Here is a 24,209-nt window from a genome sequence, read left to right on the forward strand (position 1 = left end):
AACAGCACTGAGGCTCAAAGGCAGAGTCTAAATCATTAGGAACCATGGAAAAAAAGGAAGGTGAGGCCTGGAAAAATAATCTGCCCTTGACCACATAGTTTCTCTAGTTGCTTTTCATATAATTCTTACAAGTTTGAAAATACGCATGACCTAACAAGTAAAGATGCACCCATGGAATAGATCCTACATCCCTTCCCCACCTTCCTCTCTACCCCACATCTTCCTACTCCAGTCTCAGGCAGAGATAGATTTTCCCGAATTTACCCAGTGGATGGTTCCAATCTGCTCTGGAGGTTTCTTGAGGTGAGAGGCATGCTCCCAAAGCTCTCGCAGTTGACCAGATATTCCGGTTGGCTCCATGAGAATACTATGTTTAGAGTTCCAAGCCCATAGCCCCTGTCGCGGCCTTGCCACCCTCCAGCACCCCATGCCAGGAGTGGGCCTAGAGCACTCGCCTTGCCCCTCCACGATCCGGGCTCCGGCACCCGCCCAGGTCCGCACCACTGGCAGCCTGAAGGGAGTCGCTGGCCGTGGTCGCCGCTAGGTATGATGTATCTGCATCTTGAAAGGAAGATGAAACAAAAGCCTTCTTTGGAATATTTGGATTTTTGTCACTTTCTGTGAACTAAAGCGATTTGGTGTCTCCTTTGGATTGTTTCTGCACTTCAAGAACACAAGTTGAATCACTCAAACCCAAAACACAAGCCTGAAACCAGCATCCATCAATACTTGGTCGATGAGCCAACCCTTTCCTGGTCGCATCCATCCACTAGAGCCAGTGAAGTAGTATGTTCCATCAACATTTCTCACTATGAGCTCCAAGTAGAACTAGGAAGAGGATTTGACAACTTGACTTCTGTCCATCTTGCACGGCATACTCCTACAGGAACACTGGTAACTATAAAAGTTACAAATCTGGAAAACTACAATGAAGAATGTCTGAAAGTTTTACAGAAAGCCATGATTCTATCCCACTCTTTCTGGCATCCCAATATTACAACTTATTGGACAGTTTTCAGTGTTGACAGCTGGCTTTGAGTTATTTCTCCATTTATGGCCTATGGTTCAGCAAGTCAACTCTTGAGGGCCTATTTTCCTGAAGGAATGGGTAAAACTTTAATAAGAAACATTCTCTTTGGAGCAGTGAGAGGACTGAACTATCTGCACCAATATGGCTGTATTCATAGGAGTAGTAAAGCCAGCCATATCTTCATTTCTGATGATGGCCTAGTGACCCTCTCTGGCCTGTCTCATCTGCATAGTTTGGTTAAGCATGGACAGAGCCATAGGGCTGTGTATGATTTCCCACAGTTCAGCACATCAGTGCAACCATGGCTGAGTCCAGAACTACTGAGACAGGATTTACATGGGTATAATGTGAAGTCAGATATTTACAGTGTTGGGATTACAACATGTGAATTAGCCAGTACACAGGTGCCTTTCCAGGATATGAAGAGAACTCAGATGCTGTTACAGAAACTGAAAGTTCCCCCTTATAGCCCATTGGATATCAGTATTTTCCCACAATCAGAATCCAAAATGAAAGATTCCCGGTCAGGTGTAGACTCTGGGATTGGAGCAAGTGTGCTTATCTCCAGTGGAACTCACACAGTAAATAGTGACCGATTACACACACCATCCTCAAAAACCTTCTCTCCTGCCTTCTTTAGCTTTTTACCACTGTGTTTGCAACAAGATCTGGAGAAAAGGCCATCAGCAAGCAGTTTATAGTCCCATGTTTTCTTCAAACAGATGAAAGAAGATAGCCAGGATTCAATACTTTCACTGTTGCCTCCTGCTTATAACAAGCCATCAGTGTCGTTGCCTCCAGCGTTACCCTGGACTGAGCCAGATTGTGATTTTCCTGATGAAAAAGACTCATATTGGGAATTCTAGGGCTGCCAAATCATTTTATGTCCTATATACTTGACACTTTCTCCTTGCTGCTTTTTCTTCTGTATTGCTAGGTACAAATACCAGAATTATACTTGAAAACACAGTTGGCGCACTGGAGAATCTATTATTTTAAAATCACTCTGTTCAAAGGGGCATCAGTTTGTAGTCCCTTCGGTTCACACAGAGTGCTATGACAACTCCAAAGAAACATCAGAACTACTAATCTAGCTAGTGTTATTTATTCTGGAAATTATTCAAAGCTGTGACTAACTCTCTTGATCTCTCAATATAATTTTTGAGTCAGTTAATTTTTTCAGTATTTTGCTGTCCTCTTGGGAATGGTCCTTCAGAGGATAGTGCTTCCAAGTACATCTTCTCCCAGATTCTCTGGCCTTTTTAATGAGCTATTGTTAAACCAACAGGCTAGTTTATCTTGCATCAGACCCTTTTATGGTAGAGGGAAAATGTCTTTACTTTCCCTTTTTCTTCTGTTAATATTTATGGTAACATCTAACTCAGCCTCACTCACATTAAATGATTCACTTGAAATACATAAAAAAGAATACTGTGTTTAAAAATAAAGATAAAAAAAGGAATATTATGTTTTTGATTTTGTGTGTATGTGTACATGTGTGTGTGCACAAAACTCGGGGCTTTTTTTCTGCTGCCACAATGCTAGATAAATGCAAAGCTTAATTTATTAAGATAGTGCAGAAATAATAACAAGAGATGAAAGGTATAGTACTGTTCTAGCTCTTACACAGATTAACTATGTAACCTTCGAGTATCAGCCTGCTATTGCTATCATGACAAATTACCAAAAATGTAGTGGCATAACCAACATAAAATTTTCCTCTTACAGTTCTGGAAGTCAGAAGTCCAAAATGAGCATTATGGGGATAAAATGAAGTTAATTAGCAGGGCATCTTCTAGAGGCTCCATGGGGGAATCTGTTCCTGGCCTCTTCCAGCATCTCTATGCTACTAGTGTTCATTGGCTTATGGCTGCATCACACCAATCTCTGCTGCCATCTTCACATTGCCTTCCTTCTTTGACTTTCTTGTTTCCCTCTTAGAAAGATCTTTGTGTTCAGATTTAAACTCACCTAGATAATCCAGGATAGTCTCCTCACTGTGAAAGCCTTAATTTAATCACATCTACAAAGACTCTTTTGCTATATAAAGCAACAGTCACTGGTACCTCCCAATATCAAGTTTGTATTAGTTTCCAGGACTGCTGTAAAAAATTACCACAAACTGGGTAGCTTAAAACAAGAAAAAATTATTGTCTCAGTTCTTGAGGCCACAAGGTGTCAACAAGGCCACATTCTCTCTGAAGACTCTAGGGAAGGATCCTTCCTTGCCTCTTTCTGGTTTCTAGTGGTTTCTGGCAATCCTTGCTACTCTTTGATTTGTAGATGCATCCCTTCAATCTCTGCCTCCGCAGCTACATGATTTTCTCCCCATGTGCCAACTCAAATTTCACTCATTTTCTGAGGATAAAAGTCATTGCATTAGAAGAGCTTGCCCCAAAACCTCATCTTAACTTGATTACATCACAAAGACTGTTTCCAAATAAGGTCACATTCTCAAGTACTAGGGTACTAGGGGTTAGATCTTGAACATTTTTTTAGTGGATACAATTCTAAATTGTGATAGAAAATTAGTTGTTTAAAGAAAAGGACAGTGTACGCATTTTAAGAGTGAAACACCCTAGATCTCTCCCTTTCCAGTCCCCGTTGCAATGAATTGGTGAAGCCTATGCAGACAGTCCATGTCATGGTGGTTGGAAAGCTCTTACTGCATAAGATTTAGCATCCTTATTGCTAAGCCTGGAATTCAGCTATTGTTGCAGTGTTTCAATCTTTCTTTCTGGGCTAAATCTTCCTCTATTCCTCTCCTTGAGAGGCAATTTAACACAATGTTTCAGTGGAGCTCTGCTTACCTAAAATTCCAATCACAGTTCCTGTTAATACCTATTTCACATGGCTAAAGGAGACAGAGGTATAAAGGCAGTTTCTGAAATGTCACAGGTACTCAGTAAATGCTTTTAATGATCCCACCTTAGTCTGTTTGGACTGCTATAACAAAATACTGTAGAATTAGTAATTTATAAGCAACAGAAATTTGTTTCTCACAGTTCTGGAGGCTGAGAAATCCAAGATCAAAATACTGACAGGTTTGTTATCTGGTGATGGCTTGTTTCCTGATTCATAGATGGTGCCTTCTTGCTGTGTCCCCACATGGTGGAAGGGGTGAAGGGTCTCTCTCCAGCCTATTATAAGGGCACTAACTCCATTCATGAGGGCTCCACCATGATGAACTAAGTACCTTCCAAAGGCCCTACCTCTTAATACCATCACTTGGGGATTAGGTTTCAATACATTAATTTGGAAGAGGATACACAAACATTCAGACAGCAGCAGATCCCTCCTCAAGTTGGTTAATCTTCTCTGTGTCTCATAGTCCCACTCCTGAGGCTTTGCTTGTGATATTTCTGTGTTTCCTGTTAAAGTAAAATTAAAAGAAAAAAAAAGCAAGGTCATGATTTTCATGCAAATTTGAAATACATACATGTAAAAGATTTTACTTAACTTATTGATTAATGAGGAAACCAGTAAGATATTATAATTAGTTCAAAGGACATTTGTAAGGGGATAAGGTTTCCCGTGTGCCCATTTAATGACTGTTCCTAAGATGGTCATTGTATTAGTCTGTTCTTGCGCTCCTATAAAGAAATTCCTGCAACTGGGTAATTTAAAAAGAAAAGAGGTGTAATTGGCTCACAGTTCCATGGGCTGTGCAGGAAGCATGATGGCTTCTTGGAAGACCTCAGGAAACTTTCAATATGTTGGAAGGAAAAGGGGAAGTATGCATGTCTTACATGGCTGGAGCAGAAGCAAGAGTGGAAGGTGGCAGTGCTACACACTTTTAAACAGCCAGATCTCGTCAGAACTTACCCACTATCACAAGAACTGCATCAAGGGATGGTGCCAAACCGTTCCTGAAGGACCACCCCCATGACCCAATCACCTCCTACCAGGCCCCACCTCCAACATTGGGGATTACAATTTGGCATGAAATTTGGGCAGGGACATAGACCCAAACCATATCAGTCATAAAATGTAATTTTGGGGTATATGTTCTGCCAGACAAAAAAAATATTTACTTGTCTATAAGCAAAATTGCAAGTTACCTCTCAACAGAGTTGTAGTATCTTAGACATCAGCCAAGCCTCGAATCACACAGAAAGAATACCCATTAATCTATTTTGCTTATTTCCATATGTTGGATCATTTTAATGTCATTTCCTACCTTGTAATCTTACATAATCTCCAACAATGATTCTTGATCCCTCAACACCATTATTATGTATGGCTTGGTTATTTACAAATATACAGCAAGAGTTTTAATTAGCCAGATAGGCCTTCCTAAGCTTGCTCAGGAAATCCAGAGCCTAACAGCGTTAAATAACTACCAATGCCAAAGAATGAACTTCTGTTTGGAAATTTTCAAAATGAATCTTGAATTACAATCTTGAAAAGTTCTATTATTTGTTTTCTATCACAAATGTAGAAAACCAAGACACTTTTTCCAATAGATTTTACATGCAGTTCTTATAAATGTAGGTGAATTTTACTTTTTTGTGAGGTCTCCAAAATTTGCAGAGGTTCCCAGCCTGACAGGTAGCGGACTTACTTACTGCCTGTGAGACTAGGAGCCTGGATGACAGGTACGATGTCAATTTTCTTGGGAGGGTTTTGGAGGCATTAGTCTCACAAAGAATATTAATCACTATTCCTCAGTAGTGGCCTTATTGTACCTGATTAAATAAAAACCACTCTCAGATATCACAGTCTAGATAAGGCCCTAGTGCTGGTGTCCCTGGCTGCCTTCATCACCCATCATCTATCTGACGGTCCAGATAAAAGACAAACTGGGTCAGGCCCAATGTCTGTCCCCACATTGATCCCTGCCTGAAGGAAGGGATGTTTTGTAGCAGAGGTTTATGATTTTGCCTTTTTTGAAGACTTAGGAGGGAAGTGTTTTCAGATACATAGGCAGAGGAGGAGCTGCTGAACCACGAATCAACAGCAACTGAGAACTTTCGTATCTGCTAGTAAGGCACAGTCCTTTCTTGGAATTGGAAGGTGAGGCTGTCTGCAGTGTACAGGTAACATGAGGTAAGTGTTTTCCAAGTCTGCCACCTCTGTCTCTCCCTTTAGAGCCTTCAGTTCTATTTATGCATCTGGACACCTGTGATGTGAAATTATATAATACATGAGCTTAAGGAGACCAAACCATGATCCTGAGACTGACATCAAGAGTATTACTATTACCATTACCATCACTATTGCTGACACCACTACTACTGGCTGACACTTGCTGATCACTTACTGTATGCTGAGTACCCTTCTAACCCCTTTATAGATACTACAGGCACACCTCAGAGATATTGCAAGTTCAATGCCAGCCACTGCAATAAAGCAAATGTAACTATAAAAAGAGCCACATGAATTTTTTGGTTTCTCAGTGCATATAAAAGTTATGTTTATACTACACTGTAGTCTATTACATGTGCAATAGCATTATGTCTAGGAAACAATGTATATGCTTTAATTTAAAAATACTTTATTGCCAAAAGATGCTAACAATCCTCTGAGCCTTCAGTGAGTCATAATCTTTCTGCTGGTGGAGGGACTTGCCTCAGTATTGATGGCTGCTGATTGGTCAAGATGGTGATTGCTGAAGGCTGGGGTGGCTGTAGCAATTTCCTAAAATAAAATAACAATGACATTTGTCACATAGAATGACTCTTCCTCTCACAAAATGTTTCTCTGTAGCATGTGTGATGCTGTTTGATAGGATTTTAAGTGTAGTAGAACTTCCTTCAAACTTGGAATCGATCTTCTCACACCCTGCGGCTGTTTTATCAAGTTTATTTAATTATTCTAAATCCTTTGTTGTCATTTCAATAATGTTCACAGCATCTTCACCAAAAGTAGTTTCTTTTTTTTTTTTTTAAGATGAAGAAGGAGATTTTATTTATTTTTTATTTCAATAGGTTTTGGGGGGTCAGGTAGTGTTTGGTTACATGGATAGGTTCCGTAGTCGTGATTTCTGAGATTTTGGTGCCATCACCTGAGCAGTGTACACTGTGCCCAGTGTGTAGTCTTTTATTCCTCACCCCCTCCCACCCTTTCCCGAAGTCCCCAAAGTCCATTGTATCATTCTTATGCCTTTTCATTCTCATAGTGTAGTTTTCATCTCAAGAAATCAGTTTATTTGCTCATCCATAAGAAGCAACTCCTCATCCATTCAAGTTTTATCATGAGATTGCAGCAATTCAGTCACATCTTCAGCCTACATTCTTTTTTGTTGTTAGAGACAGGGTCTCACTCTGTCACCCAGGCTTGAGTACAGTCATGTGATCATAGCTCACTGCAGCCTTGAACTCCTGGGTTCAAGTGATGCTCACACCTCAGCCTTCCAAGCAGCTGGTACTATAGGCACACACCACCATGCCTGATTAATTATTTTTTGTCAAGACAGGATCTCACTGTGTTGCGCAGTGTGGTTTCAAACTCCTAGTTTCAAGTGATCCTCCCACCTTGGCCTCCCAAATTGCTAGGATTACAGGTATGAGCCAACACACCTGGCCTCCACTTCTAATTCTACTTCTCTTGCTACCTCCACCATATCTGTAGTGATTCCCTCCAATGAAGTCTTGAATCCCTCCAAGTCATCTATGAGGGTTGGAATCAACTTCTTCCAAACTCGTTAATATTAATATTTTTATCTCCTCTCATAAATCATGAATGTTGTTAATGGCATCTAGAATGGTGAATCCTTCCCAGAAAGTTTTCAATTTACTTTGCCCAGGTCCATCAGAGCAACTACAGGCTATTTAAGGCTATTTATGGCAACTATAGCCTTACAAAATGTATTTCTTAAATAATAAGGCTCAAAAGTCAAAATTATCCTTGATCCATGGGCTGCAGAAGGGATGTTGTATTAGCAGGCATGAAATCTCCTTATACACCTCCATAAGAGATTTGGGTGAACAAATGCATTGTCAATGAGCAGTAATATCTTGAAAGGAATATTTTTTTCTAAACAGTAGGTATCAACAGTGGGCTTAAAATATTCAGTAAGCCATACTGTAAACAGATGTGCTGTCATCAGGCTTTATTGTTCCATTTATAGAGCACAGGAAGAATAGATTTAACATAATTCTTAAAAGCTCTAGGGTTTTTTGGAATGGTAAGTGAGCATTGACTTCAACTTAGTCATCAGCTGCATCAGCCCCTAATGAGAGAGTCGGCCTGCCCATTGAAGCTTTGGAGCCAGGCATTGACCTCTCCACTCAAGCAATGAAAGTCCTGAATGTATAATCTTCCTACAAAAGTCTGTTTTGTCTCCATCGAAAATCTGTTGTTCATTGTAGCCATCTTCATCAGTGATCTTAACTAGATCCTCTGGATGACTTGCTGCAGCTTCTCCATCAGCACTTGCTGCTTCACCTTCCACTTTTATGTAATGGGGACAAGTAATTTCCTTAAACCTCATGAACCGACATCTGCTAGCTTCAAACTTATTTCTTGCAGCTTCCTCACCTCTGTCCGCCTATATAAAATTGTGGGGTCTTTGCTCTGAATTAGACTGTGGCTTAAGGGAAAGTTGTGGCTGGCTTAATCTTCTATCCAGACCCATAAAACTTTCCTTATATCAACAGTAAGGCTGTTTAGCTTTCTTATCATTCATGTATTCACTGGAGTAGCACTTTTAATTTCCTTCAATTACTTTACCTTGGCATTCAAATTTGGCCAATTGTTTGGTGCAAGAGGTCTAGCTTTTGGTCTATCTCAGCTTTTCACATACCTTCCCCACTAAACTTAATCGTGTATAGCTTTTGGTTTAAGGTGAGAAGTGTGCGACTCTGCCTTTCATTTGAACACTTAGAGGCCACTGTAAGGTTGTTAACTGACTTGATTTCAATATTGTTGTATCAGGGAATAGGGAAACCTGAGGCAAGGTTGAGAGACAAGGGAACAGCTGCATGGTGGAGCAGTCAGAACACACAATGATCAATTAAGTTCATCATCTTGTAAGGCGCAGTTTGTGGCACCCCAAAACAATTACAATAGGGACATCATAGATCACTGATCCCATATCATCAGGACAGACAATAACGAAAATGTTTGAAATACTGTGAGAATTGTCAAAAAGTGACACAGACACAAAAAGTGAACACGTGCTGTTGGGAAAATGGCACCAACAGACTTGCTTGATGCAGGGTTTCTTCTATTTGTAGAAAGCGCGTCATCCACAAAGTGCAATGAAGTGAGGTACAATAAAATGAAGTGCACCTGTACATCCTTCCTCATTCCTCATCCACATATCTGGCCCAGATGGAACATGAAACTCTCGCTGATGAGAGAAGTAGCTGTGGGCTTTCTCCGAAGGTCATTTTAGACATTACCTGAGACTGTTCCTCGGGTACTTTTCATTTGCCAGGTCTCTCTGACTCTGCAGCTGCCTTCAACCCACTCCCTTTTACTTTACCCTTTCCTACCTCAGATCCTTTGGCAGAAGTATTTAACTTTTGTCATCAATTTATAAACACCAAGACAAAAAAAAGTGTTACCTTTAAAGACAGTCATAGGAAATTAAGGTGTGCAAACAGGCCTTTGAATCCTATGAGGAGCACACAGACAGTTGAAACAGGAAGAGCTGAGCAGGTTATAAGGCCACCTCTGCCTAAAAGCATGTCCCAGTCTCACCAGCAGGAGCCGATTGCCTGCTCTTACAGAATTCCCAATTTATATCAAAACAACTGTTTTATCACTAAAGAGGAGGGTGTTATCCCTTAAAATGAAACAAAACAAGCTTTAATGCATTTAAATATACAGGGGATTTCTCCCTGGGGGACACTGTCAGCACAAGATTACTAACTTTATCTGAGTTGTTTAAGAGTAAACGGTATCTTTCTGTTAGCCCAATGACGCCTGCTTTGTTCCATGAGCTTCAGCAGTAGATTCTCAGGTTAGCATATCAGCACTGGATGTCTCCCATTACTATACAAAATGCAGTGTCAGTGGAAAAGTGTATGAGTCTGATTCTGCCACTGGTAATATCTATGGCTTTAAAGGGGAAAAATGTTACTAAGCACCAGTATCTTTAGGCCTTACCCAACGAGTACAAATTCCCAGACTCTCTCAAATCATGAGCCCTGGCCCACCTACCCACAGTACTTCTCAGATGTTGGTCAGAACATAGTTACAAACCTACAGAGTGGTATGTTGGTCAGAACATATTTATAAACCTACGAAGTGGTGCAGAGAACAATGATCCTCAAAGAGAGACCACAAGGGACAGAACAGTCCTGGGACTTCTCTTGAGGAGTCCGACATGAGGGAGCAATATTAGTACAAGCCCTCTTCTCCCAGTGCTATTGAGTCCCTATGGTCAGGTGAGTAATGTGCAGACAGTTACAGATACCAGCTTTATTTATTACTCGGCACAGAACAGCCAACAAAGCATGAAGCAAGGAAGCAGGCATTTTTCTTCCATAGGTTTCTGCTACTCTCTCCACACCCCAGATTCCTTCCATACTTGTTTACACAGTCTTTTTAGCCCCACCCCTCTAAAATCCAGGATTTGCTTATACACTCCTGAATTCTTAGCCATTCCATAATACTAATTGTGGAAGCAAAATATGCTTAGGAGAACAGAAACTGGGGAAATAATTAAGAGATTGCCATCGCCACCAGATAGCATTCAGTAACTTACCCTCTCTCTAGAATGTATAATTAGGCTTGTGCGATTCTGCTATTATCTTAATTTCCTCATTTTGTTTTCAATTTAACACCCTTTCTTCTTCTGTTTCCCGTAATCCCTTATATCTTCAAGAAATAAGCTACAAGATGATTTATTGTAAATTCGCTGGTTCATTTAAAAAACAAATGCATCCTGCCTCAGCCACAGCCATTTCCTGCCTTACCCCCTTCCCATTCTGTCTTACCCATCACTTAAAGCTGTGGTCAAATCACAGGCTAGAAAGGTTATGCTACAAGGCCCAGGTCTCCATCTTTGCATCTGCTAAAGTATTCAGAAGAAATCTGCAAGAGACAGACAGTGCCAAGAAGAAATATCACCATGGAGATTGCTTTCAACTGTGCTCTGTCTCCTCCTTTGGTCCTTCTTCCAGTTGGTACTGGCCCAGAGATGAGGCAGAAGAGTATTCCTCTGAGTCTCCAAACCCACACCAGTGCCTTATTCGGAGGTGCAATCATTATCATTCTTGACTCTGACATGAGCTAAACAAAATAAAGTTTGCTGTGAATTGGAACAGGTGCTTATGTGTGTTGCTACTTTTCTAAACCCTAACAATGAAGTTCTGAAAACTTATGTAGCTAATAAACAGTGGAGCAGACTCCGTGTTTTTAAATTGTTCGTTATGAGGAAAGATAATTTGAAAATAGTATTTAAATGACACATTTCTAAGCTGAGAAATATTATAAATGACTATCTGAAAATATAAAGAGGCATCAGCAGTTCTCTTTTTTATTGTTATATATTCTTTTTTTCATATATATATATATATATATATATATACTTTAAGTTCTAGGGTACATGCCCACAACATGCAGGTTTGTTACATAGGTATACATGTGCCATGTTGGTATGCTGCACCCATCAACTAGTCATTTACATTAGGTATTTCTCCTAGAGCTATCCCTCCCCCAACCCCCACCCCACGACAGGCCCCAGTGTGTGATGTTCCCCACCCTGTGTCCAAGTGTTCTCATTGTTCAGTTCCCACCTATGAGTGAGAACATGCAGTGTTTGGTTTTCTGTCCTTGAGATAGTTTCCTCAGAATTATGGTTTCTAGCTTCACCCGTGTCCCTACAAAGGACACAAACTCATCCTTTTTTATGGCTGCATAGTATTCCATGGCATGTATGTGCCACATTTTCTTAATCCAGTCTATCATTGATGCACATTTGGGTTGGTTCCAAGTCTTTCCTATTGTGAATAGTGCCACAATAAACATACGTGTGCATGTGTCTTTATAGTAGCATGATTTATAATCCTTTGGGTATATATACCCAGTAATGGGATTGCTGGGTCAAATGGTATTTCTAGTTCTAGATCCTTGAGGAATCACCACACTGTCTTCCACAATGGTTGAACTAGTTTACAATCCCACCAACAGTGTAAAAGCATTCCTATTTCTCCATATCCTCTCCAGCACCTGTTGTTTCCTGATTTTTTTAATGATCACCATTTTAACTGGCGTGAGATGGTATCTCATTGTGGTTTTGATTTGCATTTCTCTGATGACCAGTGATGATGAGCATTTTTTTCATGTGTCTGTTGGGTGCATAAATGTTTTCTTTTGAGAAATGTCTGTTCATATCCTTTGCCCACATTTTTATCGGGTTGATTTTTTTCTTGTAAGTTTGTTTAAGTTCTTTGTAGGTTCTGGATATTAGCCCTTTGTCAGACGAGTAGATTGCAAAAATTTTCTCCCATTCTGTAGGTTGCCTGTTCACTCTGATGGTAGTTTCTTTTGCCATGCAGAAGCTTTTTAGCTTAATTAGATCCCATTTGTCTATTTTGGCTTTTGTTGCCATTGCCTTTGGTGTTTTAGACATGAAGTCCTTGCTTATGCCTATGTCCTGAATGGTATTGCCTAGGTTTTCTTCTAGGGTTTTTATGGTTTTATGTCTTACATTTAAGTCTTTAATCCATCTTGAATTGATTTTTGTATAAAGGGAAAGGAAGGGATCTAGTTTCAGCTTTCTACATATGGCTAGACAGTTTTCCCAGCACCATTTATTAACTAGGGAATCCTTTCCCCATTTCTTGTTTTTGTCAGGTTTGCTAAAGATCAGATGGTTGTAGATGTGTGGTGTTATTTCTGAGGCCTCTGTTCTGTTCCATTGGTCTATATCTCTGTTTTGGTACCCATGCTGTTTTGGTTACTGAAGCCTTGTAGTGTAGTTTGAAGTCAGGTAGCGTGATGCCACCAGCTTTGTTCTTTTGGCTTAGGATTGTCTTGGCAATGCAGGCTCTTTTTTAGTTCCACATGGACTTCAAAGTAGTTTTTACCAATTTTATGAAGAAAGTCACTGGTAGCTTGATGGGGATGGCATTGAATCCATAAATTACCTTGGGCAGTATGGCCATTTTCATGATATAGATTCTTCCTATCCATGAGCATGGAATGTTCTTCTATTTGTTTGTGTCTTCTTTTATTTCATGGAGCAGTGGTTTGTAGTTCTCCTTGAAGGGGTCCTTCACATACATTTTTAGTTGTATTCCTAGGTATTTTATTCTCTTTGAAGCTATTGTGAAGGGGAGTTCACTCATGATTTGGCTCTCTGTTTCTCTGTGATTGGTGTATAGGAATGCTTGTGATTTTTGCACATTGATTTGGTATCCTGAGACTTTGCTGAAGTAGCTTATCAGCTTAAGGAGATTTTGGGCTAAGATAATGGGGTTTTCTAAATATACAATCGTGTCATCTGCAAACAGGGACAATTTGACTTCCTCTTTTCCTGACTGAATACCCTTATTTCTTTCTCTTGCCTGACTGCCCTGGCCAGGACTTTCAACACTATGTTGAATAGGAGTGGTGAGAGAGGGCATCCCTGTCTTGTGCCGGTTTTCAAAGGGAATGCTTCCAGTTTTTGCCCATTCAGTATGATATTGGCTGTGAGTTTGTCATAAATAGTTCTTATTATTTTGAGATATGTTCCATCAATACCTAGTTTATTGAGAGTTTTTAGCATGAAGGGCTGTTGAATTTCGTCAAAGGCCTTATCTGCATCTACTGAGATAATTGTGGGTTTTGACCTTGGTTCTATTTATGTGATGGATTATGCTTATTGATTTGCATATGTTGAACCAGCCTTGCATCCCAGGGATGAAGCCAACTTGATCTTGGTGGATAAGCTGTTTGGTGTGCTGCTGGATTTGGTTTGCCAGTATTTTATTGAGGATTTTCCCCTCGATGTTCATCAGGGATATTGGTCTAAAATTCTCTTTTTTTCATTGTGTCTCTGCCAGGCTATGGTATCAGGATGATGCTGGCCTGTCTTTTTCTATTGATTGGAATAGTTTCAGAAGGAATGGTACCAGCTCTTCTTTGTACCTCTGGTAGAATTCGACTGGGAATCCATCTGGTCCTGGACTTTCTTTGGTTGGTAGGCTCTTAATTATTGCCTCAATTTCAGAGCCAGTTATTGGCCTATTCAGGGATTCAATTTCTTCCTGGTTTCATCTTGGGAGGGTGTATGTGTCCAGGAATTTATCCATTTCTTCTAGATGTTCTAGTTTATTTGCATAGAGGTGTTTATAGTATTCTCTGATGATAGTTTGTATTTCTGTGGGATTGGTGGTGATATCCCTTTTATCATTTTTTATTGTGTCTATTTGATTCTTCTCTCTTTTCTTCTTTATTAGTCTTGCTAGCAGTCTATCAATTTTGTTGATCTCTTCAAAAAGCCAGCTCCTGGATTCATTGATTTTTTGAAGGGTTTTTTGTGTCTCTGTCTCCTTCAGTTCTGCTCTGATCTTACTTATTTCTTGCCTTCCACTGGCTTTTGAATTTGTTTGCTCTTGCTTCTCTAGTTCTTTAAATTGTGGTGTTAGGGGGTCTATTTTAGATCTTTCCTGCTTTGTCTTGTGGGCAGTTAGTGCTATAAATTTCCCTCTACACACTGCTTTAAACGTGTCCCAGAGATTCTGGTATATTGTGTCTTTGTTCTCATTGGTTTCAAAGAACATCTTTACTTCTGCCTTCATTTCGTTATTTACCCAGTAGTCATTCAGGAGCAGGTTGTTCAGTTTCCATGCAGTTGTGTGGTTTTGATTGAGTTTCTTAATCCTGACTTCTAATTTGATTGCACTGTGGCCTGAGAGACAGTTTGTTGTGATTTCTGTTCTTTTGCATTTGCTGAGGAGTGCTTTACTTCCAGCTATGTGGTCAGTTCTGGAAAAAGTGTGATGTGGTGCTGAGAAGAATGTATATTCTGTTGATTTGAGGTGGAGAGTTCTGTAGATGTCTGTTAGGTGTGCTTGATGCAGGGCTGAGTTCAAGTCCTGAATATGCTTGTTAACCTTCTGTCTCATCGATCTGTCTAATATTGACAGTGGGGTGTTAATGTCTCCCATTATTATTGTGTGGGAGTCTAAGTCTCTTTGTAAATCTCTATGGACTTGCTTTATGAATCTGGGTGCTCCTGTATTAGTTGCATATATATTTAGGATAGTTAGCTCTTCTTGTTGAATTGATCCCTTTACCATTATGTAATGGCCTTCTTTGTCTCTTTTGATCTTTGTTGGTTTAAAGTCGTTTTTATCAGAGACTAGGATTGCAACCCCGGTTTTTCTGTTTTTGTTTTTGTTTTTGTTTTGTTTTGTTTTGTTTGCTTTCCATTTTTTTGGTAGATCTTCCTCCATCCCTTCACTTTGAACCTATGTGTGTCTCTGCACGTGAGATGGGTCTGCTGAATACAGCACACTGATGGATCTTGACTCTTTATCCAATTTGCCAGTCCGTGTCTTTTAATTGAGGCATTTAGGCCATTTATATTTAAGGTTAATATTGTTATGTGTGAATTTGATCCTATCATTATGATGTTAGCTAGTTATTTTGCCCGTTAGTTGATGCAGTTTCTTCCTAGCATCGATGGTCTTTACAATTTGGCATGTTTTTGCAGTGGCTGGTACTGGTTGTTCCTTTCCATGTTTATTGCTTCCTTCAGGAGCTCTTGTAAGGAAGGCCTGGTGGTGACAAAATCTCTCAGCATTTGCTTGTCTGTAAGTGATTTTATTTCTCCTTCATTGATGAAGCTTAGTTTGGCTGGATATGAAATTCTGGGTTGAAAATTCTTTTATTTAAGAATGTTCAATATTGGCCCCTACTCTCTTCTGGCTTGTAGGGTTTCTGCTGAGAGATCTGCCATTAGTCTGATGGGCTTCCCTTTGTGGGTAACCCGACCTTTCTCGCTGGCTGCCCTTAACATTTTTTCCTTCATTTCAACCTTTGTGAATCTGACAATTATGTGTCTTGGAGTTGCTCTTCTCGAGGAGTAACTTTGTGGTGTTCTCTGTATTTCCTGAATTTGAATGTTGGCCTGCCTTGCTAGGTTGGGTAAATTCTCCTGGATTATATCCTAGAGAGTGTTTTCTAGCTTTGTTCCATTCTCTCCATCACTTTCAGGTACACCAATCAAATGTAGATTTGCTCTTTTCACATAGTCCCATATTTTCTTGGAGGCTTTGTTCATTTCTTTTTTCTCTTTTTTCTCTAAACTTCTCTTCTCGCTTCATTTCATTAATTTGGTCTTCAATCACTGATACTCTGTCTTCCACTTGGTCAAATCGGCCACTGAAGCTTGTGCATGCATCACGTAGTTCTCATGCCATGATTTTCAGCTCTGTCTGGTAATTTAAGGTCTTCTCTACACTGCTTATTCTAGTTAGCCATTTGTCTAATCTTTTTTCAAAGTTTTTAGCTTCCTTGCAATGGATTCAAACATCCTCCTTTAGCTCAGAGAAGTGTGTTATTACCGACCTTCTGAAGCCTACTTCTGTCGACTTGTCAATGTCATTCTCCATCCAGCTTTGTTCCATTGCTGGCAAGGATCTGCAATCCTTTGGAAGAGAATAGGCACTCTGTTTTTTAGAATTTTCAGCTTTTATGCCCTTGTTTCTCCCCATCTTTGTGGTTTTATCTAACTTTGGTCTTTGATGATGGTGACCTAATAGATGGGGTTTTGGTGTGGATGTCCTTTTTGTTGATGTTGAAGCTATTCCATTCTGTTTGTTAGTTTTCCTTCTAAAAGTCATGTCCCTCAGCTGCAGGTCTGTTGGAGTTTGCTGGAGGTCCACTCCAGACCCTGTTTTCCTGGGTATCACCAGCGGAGGCAGCAGAACAGCAAATATTGCAGAACACCAAATATTGCTGCCTGATCCTTCCTCTGGAAGCTTCGTCTCATAGGGGCACCTCACTGAATAAGGTGTCAGTAAGCCTCTACTGGGAGATGTCTCCCAGTTAGGCTACATGGGGTCAGGGAACCACTTGAGGAGGCAGTCAGTCCATTCTCAGAGCTCAAACACTGTTCTGGAAGAACCACTGCTCTCTTCAGAGCTGTCAGATAGAGACGTTTAAGTCTGCAGGAGTTTCTGCTGCCTTTTGTTCAGCTATGCCCTGCCCCCAGAGGTGGAGTCTACAGAGGCAGGCAGGCCTCATTGAGCTGCAGTGGGATCCACCCAGTTCAATCTTCTGGGCCACTTTGTTTACCGACTCAAGCCTCAGCAATGATGGACACCCCTCCCCTAGCCAGGCTGCCACCTCACAGTTTGATTTCAGACTGCTGCATTAGCAGTGAGCAAGGCTCCATCGGCATGGGACCTGCTGAGCCAGTCACAGGATATAATCTCCTAGTGTGTCATTTGCTAAGACCATTGGAAAAGCACAGTGTTTGGGTGGCAGTGTCCCGATTTTCCCAGTACAGTCTGTCACGGTTTCCCTTGGCTAAGAAAGGGAAATACCCCAACCTCTTGTGCTTCTCAGGTGAGGCAAGGCCCTGCCCTGCTTCGGCTTGCCCTCCATGGGCTGCACCCACTGTCCAACCAGTCCCAGTGAGATGAACCAGGTACTTAAGTTGGAAATGCAGAAATCCCCCATCTTCTGCATCGATCACGCTGGGAGCTGCAGACCGGAGCTGTTCCTATTCAGCTAGCTTGGAACTGGTCTTCAGCAGTTCTCTTATCCTTTATAAGCACAACAGATTTGCAATTAGTGGGAGACCAATGACTTACAGATAAATATAGTAACCCAGAAGACAATGTCAATGGCTACCCAGGTCCCCATTTAGCAATTTTATTCTAATACAATAAATAACAACAAAAAGGGAAAAATAAACCTCTGCAAAATCCATGCAATCAACAGGAAGAAGAGAGGAGTTAGCAATGCGACCAAAGTTTGATCTAAAACTACTGACAGGCTTTCTACTTCCATAGTACATTATAGACCTATACATAGATTCAATTAGCAAAACACATAGATTCAATTAGTAATTTTAAAAATTACCTACAAAGAAAACCCAGGCCCAGATGGCTTCACTAGTGGATTCCACAAAACATTTAAGAATAATTAATACCATTTCTTCACTAACTTCAAAAATTTAGAAGAGGAAGAACACTTCCCAACTCATTCTATGATACCAAACCAGAAAGACACAAGCAAAGAAAAACACATATCATTATCTCCTATAACTACAGACTCAGAAAATCCCCAATAAAAACACTAGCAAAGAAAATTAAGCGATCTACAAAAAGGAAAATACATCATGACCAAGTGGAATTTATCTTAGGAATGCAAGATTGGTTTAACATCCAAACCAACCATAATGCTGACCAAACATTATGTCAGCAAAATAATGCAGAAAAAAAAATCACATGATCATTTATTTCTGTGAAAGAGAACTTCTACTACCTGATGAAGGGCATCTATGAAAATGTGATTACTAATACCATATTTAACAGTAAAAGCCTGAAAGCTTTCCCCCACCCAGGAACAAGACAAGAGTTCTTCTCTAGTCACATCATTTTAACATTGTATGGGAGGTTTTTATTGCTATATCAGTCTATTTTTCTTCTTGAGATAGAGTCTCACTCTGTCACCCAGGCTGGAGTGCAGTGGCATGATCTTGGCTCACTGCAACCCCCATCTCCTGGGTTTAAGTGATTCTTCTGCCTCAGCCTCCCAAGTAGCTGGGACTACAGGCACACGCCACCATGCCCAGCTAATTTTTGTATTTTTCTTAGAGATGGGGTGTCACCATATTGGCCAGTATGGTCTTGAACTCCTGACCTCAGGTGATCTACCTTCCTCGGTCTCCCAAAGTGCCAGGATTACAGGCATGAGCCACCGCACCCGGCCTATACCAGTCTGTTTTAAGCTGATAACAACTTAACTTTGATCACATTTTTAAAAAAACTCTACAGTTTTACTCAAATACACCACCAACATTTTTGATACCATAATTTACATCTTTTTATATTGCATATCCTTTACAAATTATTGTAGCTATTATTATTTTTAATAGTTTTGTCTTTTAACCTTCATACTAATAATATAAGTGGTTTATACATCATGGTGGCATTAGACTATTCTGAATTTGACTATATATTTACCTTTGCTGGTGAGTTTTATACATCCATATGTTTTTATGTTACCACTTAGTGTCTGATATGATTTGGCTGTATACCCACCCAAATCTCATATAGAATTGTAATCCAAATTGTAATCCTCACATCAAGGGAGGGACCTGGTGGGGGGTGATTGGATCATGGGGGCAGTTTGCCCCATGCTATTCTTGTGATAGTGCATGCATTCTCATGAGACCTAGTTGTTTGATAAGTATCTGGTGCTTCCCCCTTTTTGCGCTCTCTCTCTCTCCTGCTGGCATGTAAGACATGCTTTGCTTCCCCTTTGCCTTCCGCCATGATTATAAGTTACCTGAGGCCTCCCCAGCCATGTGGAACTGTGAGTCAATTAAACCTCTTTTCTTTATTAATTACCCAGTCTCAGATAGTATCTTTATGGCAGTGTGAAAACAGACTAATACAGTGTCTTTTAGTTTCAGAATGAAGAACTCCCTTTAGCTTTTCTTGTAAGGCAAATCTAGTAGTGGTGAACTTTCTCAGATCTGTTGGTCAGGGAAAGTCCTTATCTCTCTCTCATTTCTGAAGGACAATGTTTCTGGGTAAAATATTCTTGGTTGACTGTTCTTTTTTTCCCTTCCATTACTTTGATTATAGTATTTGATTATAGCAGAACTTCTGGTCTGCAGGCATCATTGATAGCCTTATTGGGATTTCCTGGGATGGGATATGCTTCTTTTCTCTTACTGCTTTCAGTATTCTCTGTCTTTGATTTTTGATAGTTCATTTACAATGTGTCTTGGTGAAGTATTCTTTGGGTCGAATCTGATTCTAGACCTATAAGCTTCACATATCTGGATGTTCATATCTTTCCCCAGATTTGGGGAGCTTTAGCCATTATTTCTTTAAAGGAGCCTTCTGTTCCTTCCTCTCCCTCTACCCCCTCTAAAACTCCTAAAATGTGAATGTTAGCTCTATATGGTGTTCCATAGAATCTACAGGCTTTTTTCATTCCTTTTCATTAGTTTTTTTCTTTTTTATCCTCTGACTGGATGATTTCAAATGATCTATCTTTGAGTTTACTTATTATTTTCTTGATACAGTCTGTTGTATTTTTAGTTCTTCTATTTTCAGCTCCAAAATGTGTTTGGTTGCTTTTTGTTTTCTGTCTCTCTGTTGAGCTTCTCATTTTGTTCATGTATTATTTTCCTAATTAAGTTGTTTATCTGTGTTCTTTTGTAACTCACTGAGATTCTTTAGAACAATTATTTTGACTTCTTCATTTTTTGGGTCAATTTTTGGGGTTCTTCAATCTTTGGGGTCAATTACTGGAAGTTTATTGTGTTTCTCTAATAGTGTCATGTTTTCTTGGTTGTTTTCGATTCTTGTAGTCTTGCATTCGTGTCTGTACATTTGAAAAAGCAGTCATTTCTTCCAGACTTTATGGATTGACTTCATTAAAGAAAGGACTTCATCTGGGGTGGGGGAATGCTGGAGTGTAGTGGAACCAGATCTAGTCATTCAGGGAATCATGTGTGGAGGCATGTAGTGGCTCCAGGTTTAGGAGGTGTGATGTCTTATCAGATCAGGTAGCTGGGGTCCATCACATCAGCAACTGTGTAGTTCTTGGTGGCAAGAGCTGTGGGAGGTCCCAGTGGCTGCAAGGGCTACTGGAGTGCTCAGCAGCCCCTCTAGATCCAGAGACAGAGGACAAGGGCAGGCACATTTGGGGCCAGAGCCTAAAACCCAAAGTGATATTGAAAGGAGTTCCTTCTTCTGAAGGTTGGGCAGGACAACGATCATCTACAGAACCAGGCATCCAAATACAATTATTAACATAGACTTCGATAGGAGTGTCCATCCATGTCCTGGCTCGAATAAGAGGAGGAAAAGGAATACAGGCCCAATATGTACAGTTTTTAACAGTTGTGGGGTGACAGAGGGTAGAAGGATCAGTGTCATCAGGAGTAGGCAGAGGTTGAGCCAGACCTGGATCACTGGAGACAAGTTGTTCAGGATGGCTGACTGGATTGTCTGTTGTAAAGGAGTTAGTGTGGTCATTTTCTTCTTTTTCACAATTGGATGTGTTAGTTGTTTCCTGCTGTGGTGCTTTTTCAGCAAATTTCTCTGTCTTCTTGTTGCATGCATCTTCAGGACACAATTTCAGGTGTCTAGCAGGAATCCAAACAGGAGATGGATGTTCACCTGGGGAAACACAAGCATAGCCTCTTCCCCACATTAAAATAGAACCTTTTGACCATATACTAGATTGGACGTCTTTCCACCATACCCTTCCTTGGTTTACCGTAGGATGGTTACCAGGGAAATGTTTTTCAGTAGCAGTAACAGAACTAGATTTAGGAATATTAAAAAAATTTAACGTCAACAATGCCAAGTTTACTTGTATGTGAGGGATAGACAACTCCTTATCCCCCTCTTTTTGTTTAAGTGATCATAATTTTAAAGTTCTGTTACTTTTTTCTACAATAGCTTGGCCTTGTGGGTTATAAGGAATACCAGTAAGATGTTTAGTATGCCACTGATCATGAAAATTTTTAAAAGCTTTACTGCAATAGGCTGGACCATTGTCTGTTTTGAGCTCACTGGGAATTCCCATAACTGCAAAACATGAAAACATATGTTTTTTAACATGAGAAGTGGCTTCTCTGGTTTGACAGGTAGCCCAGATGAAATTGGAAAAGGTGTCAACTGTGATATGCACATAAGCTAATTTTCCAAAAGAAGGAACATGAGAAACATCCACTTGCCAGATAACATTAGGAGATAGGCCTCGGGGATTAACTCCAGGAGACTGTGTGGGTAAGACAAGAACCTGACATTGAGAACAGTATTGTACAATTTGTTTAGCTTGTTTCCAACTGAGAGAATATTTATGTTTAAGACTTGAGGTATTAGTATGAGTGAGTTGATGAAATTGTTCTGCATCTGTAATGGCTAAAGAAACTAGAGTATCAACTTTATGATTACCACTGGATAAAGGTCCTGGCAAGTTAGTATGAGAACGAATGTGAGTGATGAAAAAAGGATGGTTTCAGTTTCTGACAGTTTTTTGTAACAAAGAGAACAAGGAAAACAGATTAGTGTCAGCAATATTTTTGATGGTAGCTGTTTATATTGCTTTAGTGGCATGGACTACAGAAGCTGAGTCAGAGACAATATTAAGAGGCTAATCAAAATCCTGTAATGCAGAGATAACAGCAAACAACTTGGCTTTTTGAGCAGAAGTATATGGAGTAGAAATGACTTTATCTTTTGGTCCTACATACCCTGCCTTTCCATTACTGGATCCATCAGTAAAAATGGTAATGGTTGTCTCTAGTGGTGATGAACAAGTAAGTTTTGGTAGATTACAGGAATTATTTCACAGAGACTGAAAGAATTTTGACTTAGGCAAATGATTATCAGTAGTGCCAATGAAGTCAGCCAGATTAGTCTGCCAGCACAAAGATGTAGAAAAGGCATTTTCAACTTCATTTTTTGACAAAGGGACCACAATAATGTTTGGATCAAAGTCGGAAATTTTAGTGATATGTTGACGTTCTAACCCAAGCAAAGTGTCTATTTGATCAAGATATATTGAAAGAGTTTTAGAGGCTGAATTAGGAAGAAATACACATTCAACTAGAGAATCGTTTTGTACTGTAAGACCCGTAGGAGAGTGGGTGGAAGGAAAAACTAAAAATTGTAAAGGTAAATTTGGGTCAATACGAGAGACTTGTGTCTCTCTCACTCATTGTTCTACAAAAGACAACTCTTGTTTTGCTGGTTCAGGTAAAGAGCGAGGACTGTTTAAATCTGTATCTCCTGATAAAGTGGCAAATAGATGAGATAATGCATAAGCACAAATGCCTAGGGTTGGTCTGAGATAACTGATGTCATCTAGTAATTTTTGAAAATCATTTAAGGTGTTTAAATTGTCAGTACGAAGTTGGACTTTTGGGGGCTTAATGGAGCGAGCTCCTAGCTGCATTCCTAAGTACAGAAAAGGAGTGGCTTGTTGAATTTTATCAGGAGCAATGTGGAGTCCTGCATTGGCAACAGTTAATTTTAAAGAGGTAAAACATTGAATTAATCCATCTTTAGTGGGGGCAGCAATCAGTATATCATCCATATAATGAAGAATGTAATTATTTTAAAAAAATCTGTCGGATAGGTTGTAACACAGTACTGACAAACAACTTACAAATAGTAGGACTGTTAATCATTCCTTGAGGTAAAACTTTCCATTGATATCTAGTTGGAGGAGCAGAATTGTTAATGGATGGTATAATGAAAGCCAATTTTTCACAGTCTGACTTGTCTAAAGGAATATGAAAAAAAGTAGTCTTTATGGTCAATGATAATTACAGGCCATTCCTTAGGAATCATGGAAGGGGAGGGCACACTGGGTTGTAACGCCCCTATAGGTTTAATAACTGCATTAGCAGCTCTTAAATCTGTTACTATTCTCCATTTTCCTGACTTTTTTTGTACAACAAACACAGGTGAGTTCCATGGAGACAAGGAGAGCTCAATAGTGTTTGCTTGCAGTAAATCATTAACAATTTCCATTAAAGCCTCCAACTTGTGTTTGGAAAGTGGCCACCACTCTACCCAAACAGGTGACTCATACATCCATTGTGCAGGGGCAGAGGAAGAGAAGGAGACTGAGGGTGCTGGGATGCAGACTGGGGGGAAGCAGGATTCCAAGCCTCTGAAAGAAGGGGTCCCGGAGTGCCAAGAGAAACAGTAGGCTTAGAAGAGAGGAGAGTTCGAAAAGGACGAGAGGAATGAGAACAAGACCATTTAAATGAATGCCACATGTCCTCCTCTGGCAGAGGGGGAAACGGCTTAGTAGAAGAAGAGTTAACATATACAGGTTCCAAGATAGGAGGCAAAGGGAGGGGATCATCACCAGGTTTCTCCTCTTGGGGAGAAAACAAGGAGAGATCAAATTCTTCCTCATCATCAGGAGGGCCAGTAGGGGGGTCAGCTACCCGAGGTAAAGGGAACGGTTCACCATCCATGTTAACTTCTGGCAGTTGAAGAGGATCACCAGACTGAAAAGGAAGTAAAGCAACACGAATAAGAGCCCAGTCAGTCCAAACAGAAATAGGAAGTAAAAC

The 24,209-nt window shown here is 40.1% G+C and overlaps 1 protein-coding gene and 1 pseudogene across 1 annotated transcript in view; both read left to right on the forward strand.

The window, feature by feature from the left end:
• The first annotated feature begins 163 nt into the window (after positions 1 to 163).
• LOC101017934 lies at positions 164 to 1,999 on the forward strand (annotated as a pseudogene).
• A 3,976-nt stretch (positions 2,000 to 5,975) lies between these two features.
• The window catches only part of LOC101013415 (GTPase IMAP family member 1), a 35,069-nt gene continuing 16,835 nt past the window's right edge, over positions 5,976 to 24,209 (forward strand). Inside the window, exon 1 of the mRNA XM_009204190.4 lies at positions 5,976 to 6,079. The gene's annotated coding sequence lies outside the window, so the exon portion shown is untranslated. The remainder of the gene's footprint in view (positions 6,080 to 24,209) is intronic.

This window comes from Papio anubis, chromosome 4 (genome assembly GCF_008728515.1).
Source record: "Papio anubis isolate 15944 chromosome 4, Panubis1.0, whole genome shotgun sequence".
NCBI classification, from domain to species: Eukaryota; Metazoa; Chordata; class Mammalia; order Primates; family Cercopithecidae; genus Papio; species Papio anubis.